This window comes from Schistocerca serialis, chromosome 3, assembly GCF_023864345.2.
Source record: "Schistocerca serialis cubense isolate TAMUIC-IGC-003099 chromosome 3, iqSchSeri2.2, whole genome shotgun sequence".
Taxonomy (NCBI): domain Eukaryota; kingdom Metazoa; phylum Arthropoda; class Insecta; order Orthoptera; family Acrididae; genus Schistocerca; species Schistocerca serialis.
Genome location: NC_064640.1, coordinates 232,343,498 through 232,365,336, shown reverse-complemented (window position 1 = coordinate 232,365,336; position 21,839 = coordinate 232,343,498). Strand labels below are relative to the sequence as shown.

Here is a 21,839-nt window from a genome sequence, read left to right as displayed (position 1 = left end):
GATGACGGTTTGGATGTACCGTGCACTATTCAGTGTCCCCTCGACGATCACCAGTGGTGTACGGCCAGTGTAGGAGATCGCTCCCCACACCATGATGCCGTGTGTTGGCCCTGTGTGCCTCGGTCGTATGCAGTCCTGACTGTGGCGCTCACCTGCACGGCGCCAAACACGCATACGACCATCATTGGCACCAAGGCAGAAGCGACTGTCATCGCTGAAGACGACACGTCTCCATTCGTCCCTCCATTCACGCCTGTCGCGACACCACTGGAGGCAGGCTGCACGATGTTGGGGCGTGAGCGGAAGACGGCCTAACGGTGTGCGGGACTGTAGCCCAGCTTCATGGAGACAGTTGCGAATGGTCCTCGCCGATACCCCAGGAGCAACAGTGTCCCTAATTTGCTGGGAAGTGGCGGTGCGGTCCCCTACGGCACTGCGTAGGATCCTACGGTCTTGGCGTGCATCCGTGCGTCGCTGCGGTCCGGTCCCAGGTCGACGGGCACATGCACCTTCCGGCGACCACTGGCGACAACATCGATGTACTGTGGAGACCTCACGCCCCACGTGTTGAGCAATTCGGCGGTACGTCCACCCGGCCTCCCGCATGCCCACTATACGCCCTCGCTCAAAGTCCGTCAACTGCACATACGGTTCACGTCCACGCTGTCGCGGCATGCTACCAGTGTTGAAGACTGCGATGGAGCTCCGTATGCCACGGCAAACTGGCTGACACTGACGGCGGCGGTGCACAAATGCTGCGCAGCTAGCGCCATTCGACGGCCAACGCCGCGGTTCCTGGTGTGTCCGCTGTGCCGTGCGTGTGATCATTGCTTGTACAGCCCTCTCGCAGTGTCCGGAGCAAGTATGGTGGGTCTGACACACCGGTGTCAATGTGTTCTTTTTTCCATTTCCAGGAGTGTATATCAATTATTTTCCCCAGAGTGTCAAATACGGGGAAGTGATACTATTTGCAGATGATAGTAGCATCCTTATCAGTGACGAGTCACCAGATAAATTGAGAGACAAAGCTGAAGAAACTCTCGATCATGTATGCAAGTGGGTAGTAAGCAACAAATTAACCCTCAATATTAAAAAAAACAAACAGTATTAATTTCCACATAAATAAAAAACATAATAGCATAGGCCTAAAAGTTAAAGATGAACTTATAGATTGTGTCACAAAATTCCTAGGAATGCATGTTGACTCACAGTTTAACTGGACTGACCATATTGCAGCACTAGAAAAGAAAATTGGTACTGCTTGCTGTGCACTCCGGATAATTATGTCAGTATGTAATAGATCATGTGCTAAGTCTACATACTTTGCATATGTGCATTCAATAATTAGTTATGGCATAACCTTCTGGGGTACAAATGTGCAGAACATACAAGCAATTTTCAAGCTGCAAAAGAGGGCTGTACGAATAATAACAAAAAGCAGCAAGAGAGCTCACTGTGCTGATTTATTCAAAACCATGGGAATCTTGACAGTACCATGTGAATACATCTTTCAGACTGTGATATATATAAAGAAACACATTGACCAGTACACACAAAACAGATCTATACACCAACACTGGACTAGATCCTGCCACCATTTGCATCTCATACGAAAAAAGAAAACAAAAACCCAAAATAGTTTATTATTTAATGGAATAAATATGTATAATAGACTTCCAGAGGAGATCAAAGCTGAGACTGGAATACATGTCTTTAGGAAAGCTGCAAAAAGTTATTTAGCAGATAAATGTTACTATACTGTCAAAGAATACTGTAAATGACATGTGTTTACCTCAATTCATGCAAGAGTACCTTTGTAAATTTATATTTATCTGTAATTAAGATTGGTGTGTATTTGTTTTGTGTAATCCATGCAAGAATACATTTGTAAATTTATATTTATTTGTAACTAAGATTGGTGTGTATTTGTTTTGTGTACGATCGATTAAGTTGTACGATAGAAATATGTACTACCAGAAGTACTATTATGTATATACTCATTCCATGTATACAGTTGACGACATCCATACAACGCAAGTTGTCTACGGATGAATAAATAAATAAATAAATAAATGTCCGCTACCTGCTCTTCAGATGGGATTTGGTGAACTCTAATTCTTCCTTCATAAAGTTTTTCACAAATAAAGAAATGCCTGATGGCTATATGTTTGGTTCGGCGATGACATTCTGGATTCTCTGCCAACTTCACTACTGCTGAATTGTCAATTCGGAGAGCTGGAATTTCAGATAGTTTTGTTTTTTCTCCGAATAGACGAGTTAACCAAATAATCTCCTTGACAGCTTCATTTGCGGCAACTAGTTCAGCTTCAGTTGTAGATGTTGCTACCATGGTTTTTGGCTGAGTTAGCCATGATATCGCTCCTCCTGCGTAGTTGATGACTACTCCAGATACTGATATGCCTGTTTTTAAGCAGTCTCCAAAATCTGCATCACTGTAGCAATCCAGAGTTCTGCTCTTTACTCTTGATTTGTATCAGATTCCATAGTCTGTCGTTGCTGATACACAACGAAAAACTCTTTTTACACTTAATATGTCTTCTGTGGTGGGGTTCTCGAGAGATCTTAACAGAACACTTACACTGAAGGCTAGGTCTGGTCTTGTGCCAAGCATCAGATACATTAGTGCTCCAACTGCTTCTCTATATGGAAAAGACTGTTCTACCACATCGTCTTTCCCTGGCTGTGAAACATCTGTAACTTTCAACATTGGGAGTCATCCTAACGAAGGTAAGGGCTCAAATGGAAAAATCCATTGAGAAAAGTGGCTTCGCAAAGGACAGATCATTATTACGCAAAGCTTGTGAACGAGTATCTCAAAAACGGAGAAACTGGTAGAATGTTCCTCTGCTACTTCATGAACATCTATGGAAAGAGGTAGAAGGATAGAAGGACATTGAAACTACCACTAAGCACTAAATGGTTGAACGTTCACGACTTTTCACAAAACGTGAGATTTGGAGGCTTGTCTGCTCTGTAGAGTTGGTAGATGGTGATCCGTACTGAAAGAGCAAAATGCTGGTGCACACACAGGTGTTTTGGAGCACACAGTTCATTGTACATTGTTGAACATGGAGTTCCACAGTAGACCACCCCTGCGTTTTCATATGTTGACCCAACGAAGTAGTCAATTACGATTGCACTGGGCACAGAAGAATCGACAAGCGATTGATCATTGGAAGCGTGTCGACTCTTTGAGTGAATCACCAGTTTAATACACTAGGTCGATGGTCGTCTCCACAAACGCCGTCATCAAGATGAATGGCAGCTCGAAACATGCAGCGCGCCACAGAGGCAGGCTGATGGGAGCAATATTATGCTACAGGAAAGATTTTCCTGTGCTTGCGTAGGACCTGTGGCAATAATCGAAGACACACTGACAGCTGCGAACCACTTGCATTCCTTCAGGTTTATGTCTTCCCCGATGGCGTTGTCGTTTTGCAACAGTATAATTGTCCTTGTCTCGGAGCTAGAACCGTGTTACATTGGTTTGAGGAGCATTATAGTGAACTCACGTTGATGTCTCAGCGACCAAATTAGCCAAATGTAAATCCAATGGGACTTACCTGGGTGACCATCGGGCGCCATCACCGCACACGAAAATCAGCGTCCCGTTATTTACATGAATTACGTGGCCTGTGAGTAGCCATCTAATGTCACTTACCTCCAGAAACCAATCAACAAACTGTTGGATTCATGATCTGCCGAATCTGTGACGTATTTCGTTCCAAAGATGGAGAAACAAGCTATTAAGCAGGTGATCATAATGTTTTCACTATCAGCGTAAATATGATGTGTAAAGTAATTGTATTTGGTGGGGGTCGAATAGTCAATAATTCTGTCGTGTTGTTTGGTTAAATTTAGGAGTTAGATTTACTTTGAGCCTAAATCCGAAACTGCATTTCTGCTAAAAGTGAGTTGAAGATTTGTGTATTTATATCTTACTGAAAATTGTACTGGAAGCTTCAGCGTTTGAGAAACTGCTTTGATTTGCTTTGTTTGCCGACAAATTGTCACCAGATTGCGAAGTATTTAGAAGATTAACGAAGTGGCTTTTTCTAGTGACATTCACATTCCAGGATTTGATTTTAACATATGTGTCTTTACATGTTGTTGATGGTGCTTCGATTTATTATGCTTCGAACGTTTTTATGATAGACATTATTCTGCTGAATACACTGGTCCTCTTGAAGCTGTGGGTCTAATACCAGATGTAGGTACAGAATTTTTGCAAAGTTGTCGCCTTTCTCCAATTTTGAATGTGTTTCATGCTATTCCACTCATTTTGAGAAAAGCAACAAATCAACCAAGTAACAAAAAAAAAAAAAAAAAAAACAGGTCAACTAATACTGAGCTGACAAAACACTGCAATGTCTAGGCTGCATTTTTTAACCCATACGGCATTCAAATCAATGTGAAAAGATCAGCGGGCGAAATAATTGCCTTTTTTGGAATATCATTTGGCACCACTGGAATTTGATGAAGGCCTTTCTGCACTCTATCACACAAAAGGTATGTGTACTGGTATAGTACAAAAGTTAAGTGATCTGTAATCTCTGCTCAGTCTATAAGAACTGTCATTTTTATGTACTGAATGGATTGGTGATGCCCAGTTACTAGCAAAAGGCTGAACCATATCTGAGTGCAAAGGTCCGTTTACGATTTCTTTAGCTGCCCAATGTCTATCTGGGGCAAGTCTCGTTGCACTGTGGTGGATTCAGAGACCTTGTAGTATATGAATGTAACGCTTTCTCCCTTGAACAATACCTCGAAATGCATTTTGTCCGCATTTTGAATTGACCGTGTGTTTTCCTGTTGCCAACATAATCAGGTAAAAAATTGGTGGTTTGCACTCCACTAACCTGCGCATTTCATATCTTCCGACCTAGTGTGTCGATATGCTGCTGCACCTGAGTTTGAGGCTGCTGCTCCTGATGCTGCTAAGCTGCTAGTCTCTTGTGCATGCTGTCCAACTGTCCTTAAGGATTCCTATTGCTTCCAGTAACTCTGAATTTTTTTGACATAGTAATGCTTTCTTCCGTACCACCTTCTGTAATATGGTTTGAGTCCTGTCTGTCTCCTCTTCAGGGTCGGCTATAATTTTCGTCAATTTTTTCTTTTATGTGCCCATACTGTTGGGCCTAAATTGTCCATGTGCCTCTGCACTGAGTGTCGAGTAATATAACAACTAATCATATCATCAGCTAAGTATAGCGAAAGTTTGTTGGATGTAGAAAATGCGCCCCCATAATTGGAACAGATACACCTGCTATCACAAGATTCCAGTTGAAAGTGTGCCACAGTAAAAAATGTGTCAAGTGACATGTTCCACAACGATGCATTGTTGTGTAGTTAATGGCATGTTCCAAAGTTCTTTTTTTTCTGCCTGAGTGAGAATGTTCCTATGGTACAGTGCTTACTGTGGAACGAGTAGTAGTACATTGTTGCTGATATGTGAAATTGCAAGGGTAAACACATTCATGCATGGTTGCTCCAAATTCCTCATGAAATCATAATATGTCCTTCGGTGAGGAGCTACCGTTATGCGAAGTGTTCATATGCTCTCCACTTGATGCCAAGAACCTTGAGTCAATGGTCGTCCGATGCGAGGGGTCGGCTGCTTTCGCTAAAGCTCAGTTAGTCGACGTTCCACGACACCTCTGTGGAGTCCAATATCCCTCACATCGCACACTACCAGCTTAATGTGGGAGCGTAAGCCTTTGTACTTCTCCAGAACCACTGCTCTCCTGCCGTGGCTACATGGCTCCCTGTGTAGCATTAGTAATATTTCTTACATGAGAATCTGCTTCCTTATGTAACTGCAGTACTGCATGGAGTCTATCAGCCAAGTGTAATTTGATATCTATACTCTCCAGTGATGGTGGAAGCTTGAGCATCCATATTCTGCATAAGCTAGTATCTGAAACATAGTTGCAATGTGTTCTGCTTCTGATGTTCTCTTCATACAAGGCTTTCAATATTTGTTGTTCAGGCATCTGCTTTTTTATCACATCAAACATGTTTGATGTAGGTGGAATGCCAATAATGTCTCTAGTGATATGAGAATATTCGGCTAAATTGTTCAACACTACTACAAATTCATGTGTATCGTCCATCACTCCATAGCTTTGTAAAATGATTTCAGTTATTTGGAACATAGTATGTTGGTTGCTGGGCTGGAGTGGTGGTAACTTTGAAATGGTTCGCACTCACTACTGTTCAGCACTACCCACTCACTGGAGAGGAATTGCATTGCCAGATTCGCCTAACGAAAGGTCCTGGCACACTTGTAGCATGGTTAAACACTCGGTGAACAATTCACACGATTGTGCAGTTAATAATGGCATGGTTGAGTCCTTGGAACACACATGACTCTGCTCCAGCGGTCACAGATAATAACACTGAGTGAGCGGAAACGTCGGGTTATGAACCGACGTGGTTGAATATGGTGAGGTTGTCTCTTGCAATAACACTGGCTGATTATAAAACTGTCCCACCTGTGTGTATCAATAATCCTATTCCTTATGTCCTGAGGCCTGTTCTCAATCAACAACTTCTCACGTCTTCTCTGAACCTCCTCAGTATATGCACAAGTCTTACAATAAGCTATTTCCTGCTGCCCTCCTTCCCTGATCCTTTTTTCCTCCACTGAAGTTACATAATCTAGCCCTATAGCCTATACTTTGTTAAGTGTATTCCTAGTGCTTCCTAGTTTCTCTGCACTGCTCTCTTGGAAATGAGCTATTCTAGCTGATAAAATTCTCAATGTTTGCCTCCAGACAGCACTTTGTGGAATACTAACTTGTGTATGTGACATAACTGAAAATATTTCTTATGCATGGACGTCTTACAGCCAAACTGCAACTTATCTTCCAAAATTGTCTGCTATTTTCTGTTGACCTGAAAAAGTGACACAAACAAATGGAGCTTCCCTATGACTTAATGTTCTTACAGATGTATCACATGTTTAAGATTTTTCTCCTACATGGAGTGTGTTTGCTGAAAATTTCAAGTCTCATTCTTTATACCAAATGAGATGGTTCATTGTAACTGATGTGATGTAATAATTGTGATTCCACATTTACACATTTATATTTATAATTTTCGTTAGGTCTTCTATCTGTGAGACTCATTAAACTGTGAATTTCCAAAGAATTATCAGAGTTCCATAATTAATCACTCTGTCTGTTGAAGGCCCATGAGGTTATGTCAGCCTTATATGTCAGTATATCGCAGATTGCTCGTGACTCCTTGTTCTGCTTTCAGAATAAACTGTTGATTTGATGTACAAAAAAAATGGTTCAAATGGCTCTGAGCACTATGGGACTTAACATCTGAGGTCATCAGTCCCCTAGAACTTAGAACTACTTAAACCTAACTAACCTAAGGACATCACACACATCCATGCTCGAGGCAGGATTCGAACCTGCAACCGTAGCAGTCGCGCGGTTCCGGACTGAGCGCCTAGAACCGCTTGATGTACATTAAAACTGAACAAAACTTTTAGTTCATCTAATGTTGTATAACTTTGTTGACTTATAACTGTCACATATCACTAAGAGATTTAAGGATCAAAAATGTTTCTTGTTATCAAGTCAGTCAATACATAATCTGACATCTACGAATAACAGATAAGGTTTCTCATTTAAAAACCTTCAATTTTAACATCTATTTAGGAAAACGTTATTTATTTAATATAATGCAAATATTTACGAACTAGGGAATTGGAATCTAGCATGAATCTGAACTTCAATAGTATTTTAACATAAAGCTCTAAATACCTTTGCTACAATGGCAGAAGCAAATAAATTCTTAATGACTCTAATATTTTAGTGAATTTATTAAGAAAAGGAAAGCTTTTCACTAGTGGTCAAAAGTTCAGGCTCCAGAGTTTGAAAGTAACTGAAATTTAAATGCACAGGTATAGTCTCATGAATTAATTTGAGTATTTTATGGAATAGAATCAGCAAAAACATTCATATCTGGATTTCGAATTCTCAGGACTTATTAATCTGAATGTAGCTAAATTACGAAGTACTGAGCTCTGGAGCCTGCCGAGACATATGTAGACGACAACTATGATCCAATATACACTGAATTATCTACACATTATGACCACTGCCAGATACAAGACTGAATGTCACCTGGTGACATTGTGGGCAAGTGAGGCGGAAAAGAAACGAATGGAAATCATTTTATCAAATAAACGGACTGTAAATGGGGAAGCCCACTAGCACAAATGACAATGATATAGGGCAGTATGGCTCAGCGTCTAGGATAAGTGTCTTGCATGCTACTGCCATGATCATCTATGGAAGCTGGTCCAAGGACAGGGAAACCACGAGAAAGCGACAAGTTAATGTATATCTACATCTATGTCTATATACATACGCCACAAGCCACCATATAGACCATGTCGGAAGTTACCTTGTATCATTAATAATCATTTCCTTCCCTGTTCCACTCGCAAAGAGAGCGAGGGGAAAGCGACTGTCTATATGCTTCTTCATGATAACTAACTTCTTTTATCTTGTCTCTGTGGTCCGTATGCGAAATTTACGATGGCTGTAGTAGAACTATTCTGCAGTCAACTTCAAATGCTGGTTCTGTAAATTTTCTCCATAGAGTTTCGCGAATCCCTTCAGACATTCCCATTTGAGTTCACAAGTATCTGTAATACTCCTGTGATAATCGAATCTCCTGGTAACAATTTTAGTACCGCACTTTAAAACTGCCTCGATGCAAGGGCGTACCCAAGATCTAAACTAGGGTGAGGCGGGGGGGGGGGGGGGGGGGGGGGCAGGTCATACTAGTCTCAGGCAACAAGGACTCGAGACAACATACAGCACTTGTTATTAAATAAAACAGTAAACCAGTGAAAAACTGCTTTTAATAAACATTTTAAATACAAGAATGCACTTGTACAATCTGAGAAAACATGCATCATTTCTTATTAAATAAAACAGTAAACTAGTAAAAAACTGCGAATGACTTCAAGGGGGGGGGCAGCTGCCCCCCCCCTGCCCCTCGCTGGGTACGCCCATGCCTGGATGTCTTCCTTTAATCTGACCTGACAGGGATTCTAAGAAATCGAGCAGAACTGAAGAATGTGTCACACCAGTGTTCCATATGCGATCTCCCCTTACAGATGAACCACACTTTCCTAAAATTCTCCCAACAAACCTAAGTCGATCATTCACTTTCCCTACGACAGTCCTTACAGTCTTGTTTCATTTCATCTCAATTTGCAACTTTATGCCTAGATACTGAATGAACGTGACAGTGTCAAGCAGCACACTACTAATGCTGTACTCTTAACATTATGGGATTGTTTTTACAAATTATTACATTTTTCTACATTTAGAACAAGCTGCCGTTCATCACACAATTAGAAATGTTATCTAAGTTATCTCTTATCCTCCTATGGTCACTCAACGGCGACAGCTTCCCCTCCACCATGGCACCATCAGTAGACAGCCACTGATTGCTGCTCACCCTGTCAGTCAGATCATTTATGTATATAGGCAATAAGAGCAGTTCTATAACATATCCCCACGACACTCCTAGCTGTTCCATTGTCTCTGATGAATACTCGCCATTAAGGACAATGCATTGGGTTCTATTACTTAAGAAGTCTATGAGCCACTCAGTATTTGAACCTATTCCATATGCTCCTACCTTCATAACAGTCTGCTATGGGGCACTGTGTCGTATGATTTCTGGAAAATGCTTTCTGTCCACACTTTATCACAGAATTTGGAGATTGAAGGCTGCTCAGTCTGGAAAGTAGGGTAGGCGGAAATCTGTAGCAGATCTGACAATACAGTCCAATGCTAGTCCAATCACAAACCTTTCAAATCACTTTGATCAGCACACACAGTCGAACATGAGGTTCCATAGCAGAGGACCCCTATGTGTTCCCATATTGTGTGGACGACATCATCAATGACGAATGCAGAAAGCTCAGGATCGTTGAGGTTATACCATGTATGTATTGAAACATATTGCCTGATTGGATGAGTCACGTTTATTGTTACACCAGATCCATGGTCATGTCAGGATACACAGTCATCCAGTGAAATGGCTGCTTGAAACATGCAACGTACCACGGACACAGGGCAGTGGGTGCAGTGTTGTACTATGATGGACAGTCACCTGGGCTCCTGTAGGATACGTGGTAGTAATCTAAGGTAGAAGAGAGCTGAGCACTACATGAGAATTCTTGTGGACCACTTGTGTCCTTCAAGCACGGTGTCTTCCCTGACAGTGAATGCATCTTCCAGTTGGATAACTGTTCATGTGACATGGCCATAATCGTGCTACAGTAATTTGAGGAGCGTGATAGTGAACTGATGTTGATGTCTTGGCCACCAAAATCGTCTGAACTGAATCCAATGCAACACATATGGCACATCCAGGCAATAATTTTGTGCCAACAAACCATCGACGCGTAATTTATTCTAACTGTCTGACCTGTGCGTAGAAATCTGGTACCACAGACATCTACAAACCTATCAAGCACTTTTCGAATTCATACCACGCAGAATCGCAAATTTATTACGTTTCAAAGATGTACCAACACATAATTAAACAGGTAGTCATAATTTTTTCGCTCATCAGTGAATGTGGTGTAATAGAAACTTCGAGAGATTGCAGAGGATGGCTTGAGAGTGGGAATCCTCTTCCAGAACCGTCATCAGACGACAGTAAAGACCAGAGAAGGGACGTGGGCCAACACCTACTTCTAGACCACCCTTTCGCTAGTAACTGTGAGTTTGTATGCTATTAAGTTTTTTAGAGAGATGCTTGTACGCTTTCGTTGCCATCTAACATCTTCAGTGCTGGTAGGCTCACAGTGAGGAGCTTTGCTTGCAGTCCACCAGCGAACAAATTACCAAAGTGACTAATTTTGTTTGCCATGCTTTTAGATGTTCAACGTCAACATTTTGTTGAAACAATCTCTTTCTTCCATAATATCTGCCTCATTAATCACTTTTTATCCCTGAATACAATAGATTCGAAGCACTTTGTTCAGGTTAGAGCTAGCTGGTGTTGTGGTACTGTAATTTGGTTTCCTGTTGCTTAGCAGAAAATCTAGTATTTTATTTTTATTCTGTTTCGTTATTTATTCATTCATCTTTAGACCATTCAGTACAACATTGTCGGAAATGTCAGATACAGTACAGAAATAATATCACAGTGTAACAAAAATGTATGGCACAAACTGCAGGATAAATTGCTCACACAAAGACGAACACATTATGTTATATGAACATGAGTCTTAAAACTCTTTGTTTCCATGGTTAAACTCATTTTCTTCAACTCATTAATTATGAGAAACACTCAAGAACAGAGCGATAGAATCGTAAAGAACACGCACTCTTTATGACCTCTGGTTACGTGTGCACTGCCAGTGTGTTGTTTTACATGTCCCTGTTGCCATGAGACATACGTCATAGCTTGTTTACAGGTAACATCAACTGTTCCAGCGATGAGTGCGACCATTGCTGCCACACGAATTACTACGTAGAATTAATCACTGACTTGGCTCGTGAAATGGCCGTGTACACATATGCAGAGATGTCAGATGCCCATTTGATGTATAGATCGAATGATGGGAATGGTGGTGGCGCTCGACGTTTGTACCAGGAGAGGTTTCTGCTGTGAAGGTGACCAGACAGGAAAGTGTTTGAAGCCACTGATTGTCGACTTAGGGTACTTGGTTCTAAATGCCTGATACTCGCAACCGGTGGAGGCCTAGACGGACGAGGACACTGCATCAGGAGGTGGCAATTCGTGATGAAGTTGACGACAACCCTAGTATCAGTACAAGACATGTAGCTGCAACACTGAATGTTGACCACATGACTGGCGGGTGTTACATGAGCACCAGCTATATATTTTACCAGATTTGTGAAAAGACATGCCTCTAGCTGTATGACAAAACATGTACTTCATGCATGATGGAGCACCCCGTCTTTTAGTATTAATGTCTGTTGGCTTCTAAATAACACATTCGGTGACAGATGGATGGGTAGAGATGGACCAACTGCATGGCCTTACACGCTCTCTCGACCTTAGCCCACTGGAATTTACTTGTTGTGGCATTTGAAAGCTCTTGTGTATGGAACCCCTGAATGAGATGCTCAGATTCTCTGTGCCAGTATTATGGAAGGCTGCTGAACCATATACATACTCCAGGGAAACATCAACACATGCGACATTCACTATGTGACACATTGATGCATGTGTCAATGCACACGGGAGGTATACACCTTCGAGAAAGAGTTGCATGGGTATGCTGGTGCATTCTGTTTATATGGGTTTTCACATAATTTATGATTTGGAGAAAATGAGTTGGAACACAAAAGCAAAGTATTTCGATACTCATATAACATAATTTCTTCATCTACATGTGAGGAATGTGTCCTGCTATTTGTGCTGTACATTTTTGTTACACCCTGTACATATATATAGAAAATAAACAAAGTAGGAGAGGATATGGGGAGCATTTGGCACTAAGTGAGACATGGCCTAATCAAAGCACTACTCCACCATTCACCTTAGCAACTGATCAAAACTGTGGGAAACCCAAACCTGTGTGACCTGAGAGGGAATGAACTCCACTCTTCCCAAATGCGAGTCCACTTTATGAAGACTGTCAAAGTCACCTCGCTCAGTACATGGTTGGAAGGAAAATGACAAATACAGAGTCTACATTGCAACTGCAACATACACGAGAAGTAAATCAATGACATAACTAGGACATGAAATTTTGATATAAAACACCGCCAAAAAATAAAATAAAATGAAATAATAACATTATATAACACTGCAGAATAGTAAAACATACGAAAAATCGCTGACATTATATCTGTCACAATCAGTGTAGCACCAAATACCTGCTCTGAGGAGGGTATTACACAGCATCTGAAACACAGGAAACATAAAACAAATAGCACAAACATTCTTTTGCAAAGTCATCTACGTCTGCATGTACATAGATACTCCGCAAGCCACCATTTGGTTCGTGGTGGAGGGCGCCCTGTACCACTACATGCTCTAACACAGTATAGATGGAACATCAGTTAAGAATATCAGAAGAACACAACAGTAAATGAAGGGCTAGTGTTTCTATTATGACTAAGGTAATCACGATTTGTTTGCTCTTGTCATCAACATTTGTGTATGAACATGCAGGTGCAGTAAGCAAACAGAACTCTTTAAATATGGGCTTCCAGTGAGACCTAGTAGAGCTGAGTGACAAGATTCGAATAGCCCTTTCCTGTAAATAAATTTCACTGAATTGGTTATCGGTTTTACCCCAAAAAACAATTCCATGATCTACAAGTGACTGGAAGCAGCCAAAATAAACCATTATAGACCCACGTCAGGAGTAAACTTTAGAAATAATTCTCAAAGTAAAACATGCAGAACTAGGTCTCTGCAAGAGTTTAGTTATATGGTCTTTGTAATTTAACTCTTGCTCAACATACATCCCTAAAAGTTTTGTGCATCCTTCTCGTTTCCACCCAGTACTAGTTGGAGATCTTGGTTTTGATTCATCTTTCCAAACTGAGTGTAATTTGTTTCTTTCTCAATAAGGATCAGCATGTTAACACTGAATACAAGAACTTGAGGACTTGATCAGTTATTGAGGACAGAGATTCCTTAACGTCGTTTGCTAATTCTCAAGCGTCAGTTGCAAACAATATGATCTTGGCTGCAGCTTCTGAGATGAGTATGTCATGTAAGTAAATAAAGAACAAAAGGGTACCTAACATACTGTACTGTGGTACACCTATTACGATTTTGTTTGTATAAGGTACTAATCTGATTTTATGATTAGAATGAGTTGATGTGAGTTCCATAACCCGAGATCTATTTTGCAAATATGACTGAAACCACTTGTTTTCTATCCCTTTTATCCCCATTGTTTCCAGCTCATCTCAAAGAATTTCATGACTAGCGGTATCGAAAGATTTAGAAAGATCTAAATTAACTCCTACAACAATATTGTTGTTATCCAGGTTTCTATCTGGTTCGTCTATGTAAACACTTACCACTCTTTCGCCGGCCAGGGTGGCCGAGCGGTTGCAGCGCTACAGCCTGGAACCGCGCGACCGCTAGGGTAGCAGGTTAGAATCCTGCCTCGGGCATGGATGTGTATGATGTCCTTAGGTTAGTTAGGTTTAAGTAGTTCTAAGTCCTAGGGGACTGATGACCTCAGAAGTTAAGTCACATAGTGCTCAGAGCCATTTACCACTCTTTCTGTGCTGCTACCCGTTCGAAAGACATGGTGGCAATTATTCAGAAGACTGTGGCCGTTTCAGTTACTTTAGAGAACGTTGAGAGGAGTGAAATGGGTCGACAGCTTCTAATCTTATGCCTACTACCACTCTTGAATAAAGGTATCACTTTCGATATTTTTAATCTGTTGACAAACATTTGCTCACTGAGTGATATATTAACAGTTGAGAGCAAAGGGTTCTGCAGTTTGTGAAGGAGTACCAATTATGACTCTCGTTCATCATCCACACCCCACTAACCTTTTGCAGTGCAGGCTTTTAATCACTTTTACTCCTTCTTACTTCACTACCTGGAACTAACCCCACTCTGTATGCAGATGTACGATACCTAAGTCTGTCTTGATTTGCGAAATCTAAGCTAAGTGTGTGGGAAACATTTATGAAGTAATCATTTATGTAATCTGGCTGGTCTCTTTTGCCAATTTTGATATCATCAACGTCTTTAAGTGTTATTTCCTTTCCTTCATGTATCTTACTTGTTCCATTCGGTACAATATCTAAGACAGATATTGATTTATTGACCAAAATTCTTATTATGCTCTTGTTTCTAAGTTGTTTTGGCTGTTTTGTTACCTGTGATATATTTCTTATAAGTCTTTATCTGTTCTATAAAGTGAAGACCTGTGGATCTTTTCATTTGTTAACTGAACATTTCTGAAGTCCTACAGAAAATCTTAATGCCTGATGTAATCCAGAAACTAGATTTAATGATCCAGCATGAATGGACTCTACTCAATTGCTTTGAAAACACATTTCAAAATTGGACACGAATGTTGAAGAAAAAGCAATGTTAGTACCTAAGAATATAAGCATAACTAAACAAGATTCACTACTTAGATTGACGACAAAACTAATACAATTTCCTGCAGGAAAGTCTTTTCTATAGGAAAGACATACTGCCCTTTCTCTCATGAAATACTGCTGGAACTGTAAGGAAGAGGTCATTATGATCAAGTAGCCATAGGTCAGTATTAATAATTTCTATCTCTGTGGTGTCGACATTTGAAAATGTGTTGTCTGTAAGACATATCTAGTTCCATTTGTTATTCTTGTGGGGCTGTTTGTAAGAGGAAAGATCTTGACACTCTGCAATACATTAAGAAACAGCTCTCTTAATCCAGAATCATTCACAAGGTTTATATTAAACTCTCAACAGACAATTATGGTGATTTCTTCAATAAATATAATGTCCAGCAGAGACTCCAGTTTCTTAATGTAGGAGTCTATCTATCTAATAGGTTCTCCATATACCACAATAATTATTATGTTAAATAGTTTCCGATGCAACTGAACGGCAGCAGTTTCAAAATGTTTTCCAATACTCAGTGCTTCTGCCTCACACCAAATTTTCCTTTCCACGTTAGATTTAAGAGAAATACAAACTGCACCACTTTTGGCGTCCTTCTTAAAAATCTGAAAAGCCAAATTACATTGATTAATGTTCATGATACCTGATTCAGAATCCATGTATCGGTGCTCCATGATACACATATGGTAAACTGTAACTTTAGATTCAAAAGGGTTATTTCTCAGACTCTGGATATTATAGCTTAAAATATGGAAACGTCTATGACAGAGAGTGGTACAGCTGTACTCACACTTTGCTGTCTAATAACTGATGTTGTTTTGAGGTGAGGTGGCAAAAGCCCTTAAGGACAATGGGTTTTCTGCACCCTGTTTGGGTTTCCTTTGTCTGTATTGTAATGCTCTCTGCAGCAACTACTGGTGAGAGTGGCTCGACTGCTACCATTGAAAGGTATCCTTCTACTGTCGCTGGTGTCTGATCTCTAGTTGCCAGAGCAGCTGGCAGTGAAAGGTCTCCCACTACTGGTGAATTGTCCTCTGCTGCCAATGAAGTGTACTCTGGTACTGATGCAGGGTCCTCTGCTTCTGATGAAGGTTCGTCTGCTACTGACGCATGGTCCTCCATTGCTATCTGCAGGATCCTCTGCTGCCATTGTAAGGTCTACTGCTGGAGATGTCCCGGTCTCCTCTGTATGTGACCTGGCCTCTGCTGTGTGTGATCTGACCTCTGCTGCAGGTGATCTGACACCATCTGTGTGTGACATGACTGCTGCTGCAACAAGACATGATTTCAAAACCCTTAGAATTTCAACTGCCATAGCTTCTTTCCCATTTCTATTCCGGTGGCGACATGTTAACCCAAATGGTAAATGTGCTGTACATTTCGTACTTAAATATTTAGTTCATTCTTTAATAGATTTTTTGAAGGTTCAATATGTATTTACACACTGATTCACATTATCAATGTGGGAGAAAGATAGATTTGCCTAATAACTCAGTTTATATTTCCTTGCAGCTTGTTAAAGATTTATTTTCCTCAATTTAAATGTATCACTGTAACATTTGATTTCCTGAACCTTATCCATTCATTTTTTTGTCTGTAATCTCCTCCCTGTTTTTCAACATTCCTGCCGCTCATCTTCTCCCCAATGCGTAAATAGTAAAGAAATCAGACCATTACAGAACTTGATTGAGTAATTCAGAGATATCGGAATAATGAATTTGACCAATAATGAAGTGCTCATAAAGAGGACGCATGTAATAAGATATATACATTTTTTAAAAAATCTAGAGCAAACTTTCCTAATTTCGATAAGATAATTATGTATTTCGTCTTGTAAAGCAGTCTGAAATTCTCCTCAAATCTAGGCATTATTCGACTACCTTGGGTTTTTGTTCTTTGCTCATTTCCATGCAGTTTGTCTCTCCGTTTTCTGATCTTTACTTCGTTCTGTCGTCATAAGCCAACACGGCAAAGATCGTGTAGAAGGCAGGCGACATTAATGGTAGAGCGAGCGGCTTTGATAGGTTTTCGTATCGTCGAAATAACGCAGAATTAGTTGAAGTTAAACAAGGGATTCGTCGCAGTTGAAGAATTACGTAGGTAAGAAAAGGTTGGGTTTAAAAATTTTTTTGACTACTGTTTGTATACTACCCTATTAAGAATCAGATTTTGTGGAAGATTGTGTACTTTCATAAAATGTTAAATGAGAGTAAAAAAACAGTACTTTAATTTAATAAAACGTTTTGCACGACCGCATGTACATTATATTTCGAGAGAGAGAGAGAGAGAGAGAGAGAGTGTATGTGTGTGTGTACGTGCGTGCATTTTGGAATGGCCACCATTACTCAAGGTTATTTTACATTGCTACTGTTTTTTCATGTGACTAAATAATTATATGGTTGAGGTTCTGAGTGCTAACAGTTTGCTTCGAAATAGCTCCCTTGTTCACTGAAAAATTCCTATTAGCAAATCTTCAAGGTTTTGTGTTATAGTAGTTGTTAGCTTCGGGAATGACGTTGCCGTGAATGTCGCTGGTTTTGCTACATTTGGATGACGCGTAACTAAATGTAAATAAGTAGTATGGCTGCATGTAATACAACTGTTTGTGGTGCGGTATCAGTTTAGTAAGCTGTAGCTTTGAAAGCCGGTCTCCTGTATGCGCAATCTTCGTGTTTCATAAAACTATGGAGAAAGTTCGAGTATTAGCACTGTTAAAATGTGTATATCATCGTATCCAATATAAATGAGATGATCAGAATGTTAAGTGTTCGTCGTACCCATGAAATTCTGTTTGGCCGTGGGTTAACTCATTAATACTTTATGCTTCTTATATGGTAGACATGAATTATCATTCCTGTGTTGTCTTTCATACTCACGAAAATGGCGTTGGTCGTGAGTTCTGTAATAACACGAAGAAAAAAAAAATATTTTATTGCGTTTCCCCTTTGAACCGGCGCAGTTGACGCTTAATTACCATACTGCCCAGCTTATATATAAACTTGGACTTCCCTTGTAAAGACGATGAAGATGACATCCTGTCGTAGCAGTAACAGTAATAAATGAAAAATCACAATTTGTACTTTTATTTATTCGTCCATTCTTTGATCGTTGTTTAGAGCGATATTACATACGTCAGTATACATTTACAACTTCAGATGCTGTGAAAATTGGCAGAATTTACTTAAGGAATGCCAATCACCAACTTTCTGTTCCAAATGTGAAGATATTTTGTTGATGTCTACCTGCATAGGGAGAAACATACTCCATAATAAAATAAGGGAAATCAGAGCTCATGCAGAAAGATATAGTTAAATTTTTCCACTTGCTATTCGAGATTGGAGAACTAGTTTGGAGGTGGTTTGATGAATCCTCTGCTGGGCACTTACATGTGATTTGTAGTGTTTGAGAGAGGGGGGGGGGGGGGGGAGAGAGAGAGAGAGAGATAGAGATAGATAGATACTTCCTTCTTGTACTGTTATTTATTTAGCTTAACCAGAGTGCTGGGCACTTGCATGTGATTTGTAGTGTGCCCATGTAGAGGTAGATGTATTGAGAAGTTCATCCTTGACAGCTTGTGTATCAACACATCAGTGAAATATACCAATCTTTATTTTGGATTCACTAAAATATAATTTCTGCTACAGTTACAAAAAAATTATATCTTGTCTTCTCCATGCTTTGGGGAAAGAAAATAATGCTAAAATCCAGTTTTTGTTAAGAACAGAGTTTATAACTTCGTGGTATTTTTGAAGTGCTGCATTAATTAATATTGTGTGTTCGAGACTGAGATGATTGATGTCCATGCGAACCATTCCCTCTGTACTGGTGTACCTTGGCGTAGCCCTGTCCCACAAATATTAAGACAAAAATAATTTTGTGTAAATCTGTCCCCTAAACATATCATATCCCACAGTGACTAACAGTTGCTTTATGTTGCGTGTTGTGATAATTTTCCCTTCATGCAGGCTGAGCAAGTGACTGAAGTTGATGAGAACAAGTTAGAATCATGCAGGCCAGTCTTCAGGCTTTCCACAGGAATCTGTTTATCATTATAAAGTAACTTATAAAAAAAATTGTACAAATGAAGTATCGTATCAGAAGAAAAATGCCCCCAAGAAAAGTATACTGTAAAATTACGAGAGAATTGTTGGAGTACTTTCCTTAAAGAGGTGAGAGCTAGTTAGTTTAATTTTCATGGGCCATTTGCACAATAATTAGTAATGATGTGGACTGAGTATTTTATATTCACATCACAAAATATTTTGTACACAGACTGATCATTGACAACATTCTTGTTTTTTCCTTTTAAAAATAAAAAAGATGACCTACAGATATGAGTAACCACCACCTTTTATACATTAAATAGAGATTTTTCCATGGCATGGGAGGAATTATCAAAGAGAAACTTTTTCTATTTATTTTCAAGCACCACATATTTTCCTTACAGCCTGTTTTTCGGCAATTAAGGTATTCTTTCTTAAAGATGGCAATATTATGAAAAGGATAGATTGCTACCCACAATAGAGAGGAGATGCTAAGCCACAGACAGGCATAATCAGACCTGTTACACACACACACACACACACACACACACACACACACACACAACTACTCTCTCTGGCCCCTGAGGAAAGTGGGATAGCTTGTGAGAAGTTCAAAAAGGAAGGGTATGGAAATCTAGTATACTTGCCACATACCAGGTACAATTCCTACGGTAAAGACAGTTCCATTTCACTGTTACTCAATATGACATATTTACAAAATTGTTCAGTTCAGTGCTTTGTTCTATGATATATAAACTGCTCTTCAGACCCGGATACATTTCCGTCATCAACCACACATCATCTTAAAAAGTAGAGAGGATTGGAGATTTTAGTAGTCATTTTAATAGTTCTTTGGTTTGTACATATTTGGAACACTTTTCTGATTAACAAAAAACTGGTTTTTTTTCCTATTGCAAATTAAATATCATGCAATTCACTATAAGAAGGAAGAGCAGGTAATCAATTATTTCATTTGATGGAATTCCCTTAGTGGTTTCTCCCATGCAAGTTGTTGTCTGTCTGCAAATTAGTTTTTTATTCATCCAGGGATCATCTCACAACGATACAGGATTTGTCGAGGTAATACAGTGCCAATGAGCAGAGCAAAATATAACACACAACATATATAACATGCTGTAAGAGGATAGGCTGGTAGCATATGGGAATAGGACAGGTGTATGACAGTGGCTTAGTTTAAGGAACCATCGTGGCATTTGGCCATAGGGATATAGGAAAATCACAAACCCTAATCAGAATGGCTGGAGAGAGCAGCTCCATCCTCATCAATATGAGGTCAGCATACTAACAGCTGCATTGCCTCATTTGGCAGACATAACTGTTATGCTTTATACAGCTTCACACATGATCCTTGTGAAAGCGGTAAACCCTAACCCTGTATTGAAATGTGACAAGGTACTGTAGTGTCACCATTCATTACCAGCCACTACTCTGGGTCCTCTAAGTAATCTTGAATTGTGTAATATGCATTACTTGTGAAGGACATTTTAGCTGCCTTTTTAAGCAAATGTGTTTTAGTAATCTTTTCCACTACCTTCGGCAATTTGTTACTCAATTTTATGCGCTGGTGCACTGCCTCTTTTTTAGCTCCAAACTAGCTCTTGTTCCATGATTAGGAATAGAACTATTAGTGTAGCATTTAGTAATATTTTGTCTGATATGCCCCACAGATTGGTTTACATACTCACTTGTTGCAGTAAGGATCCCCAGAAAAGAATCCCATAGCTAAGAACTGAGTATATGTAGGCGTAATATGTCACAACATTGGCTGTTACAATCTGATGCTAACACCCTAGAAACATAATATGTTGATGATATACTGTTTGCCAGTATCCGTGTACATACTATAATAGTTGACAATCAATGTCCATCCCTAAAAACTTTGTTGTTTGCTACACAACCTACAGGTTTATTTTCTATCCTTAATGTGACAAGAGTTGGTTCCTCTCCTTATGCTTAAATGCATACTGTTTTTCTTTTTGTTGTGCATTAATTGATTACATACTGCCCAATTGTAAACATCATTTAGCATTTCATCCACTTTCTCTAACAGGCGTTCTGATGTCTTATCAGTGGCTACGATGTTTCTGTCATCAGCAAAGAGAACTTTTTTTCCATGTCTTGCTTATGTGGAATGTGATTTATGTATCTTGTCTGATTATTGTTTTACCAAACATTTACATTAGTGGATGGGTGAACGTTCTCCACCTTTTGCATCCTGTTTCCCATCTCCGTAAATTCTGCAGTTGCTTTTATTGTACTACTTCCACTTCTGAAAGTAAAATGTACTTCATTAAGGAGGTCCTGTCTTTCATGATTGTTTCAATTATTTTTAAGAATGAAGACAGCAGTGAATGTGGTCATTAGTTTCCAGTTCTCTTCACACTCATGCTTGCTTTAGTTATTTTAGGGAAAAAATGCCTAAACTAAAAGATACATTTATTATGTTTGTTAATTGGTCTTGTATGCATGCTTTGAGAACAGAGACGGGAACCTCATCTGTGCCTGCTGACTTATTATTATTATTATTATTATTATTTTTTAATTGTTGTGTTGTATTTGTAACTTCAAGCTCTGTTGTGGGAAACATGATTGTGCTTGTTGTTTAAGTCTTTGTAGTCTACATGTGTGTTTTAGAAAGAT

General features: G+C 39.7%; 1 protein-coding gene across 9 annotated transcripts in view; it reads left to right on the top strand.

Moving 5' to 3' along the window:
• Positions 1–17,418: 17,418 nt before the first annotated feature.
• Positions 17,419–21,839, top strand: part of LOC126469970 (uncharacterized) — a 44,162-nt gene continuing 39,741 nt past the window's right edge. For 2 of the 9 annotated variants that reach the window (XM_050097396.1, XM_050097397.1), the window contains exons 1-2: positions 17,711–17,932; positions 19,101–19,304. The gene's annotated coding sequence lies outside the window, so the exon portion shown is untranslated. The other 7 variants (XM_050097399.1, XM_050097398.1, XM_050097400.1 and 4 more) reach the window with 7 other exon arrangements.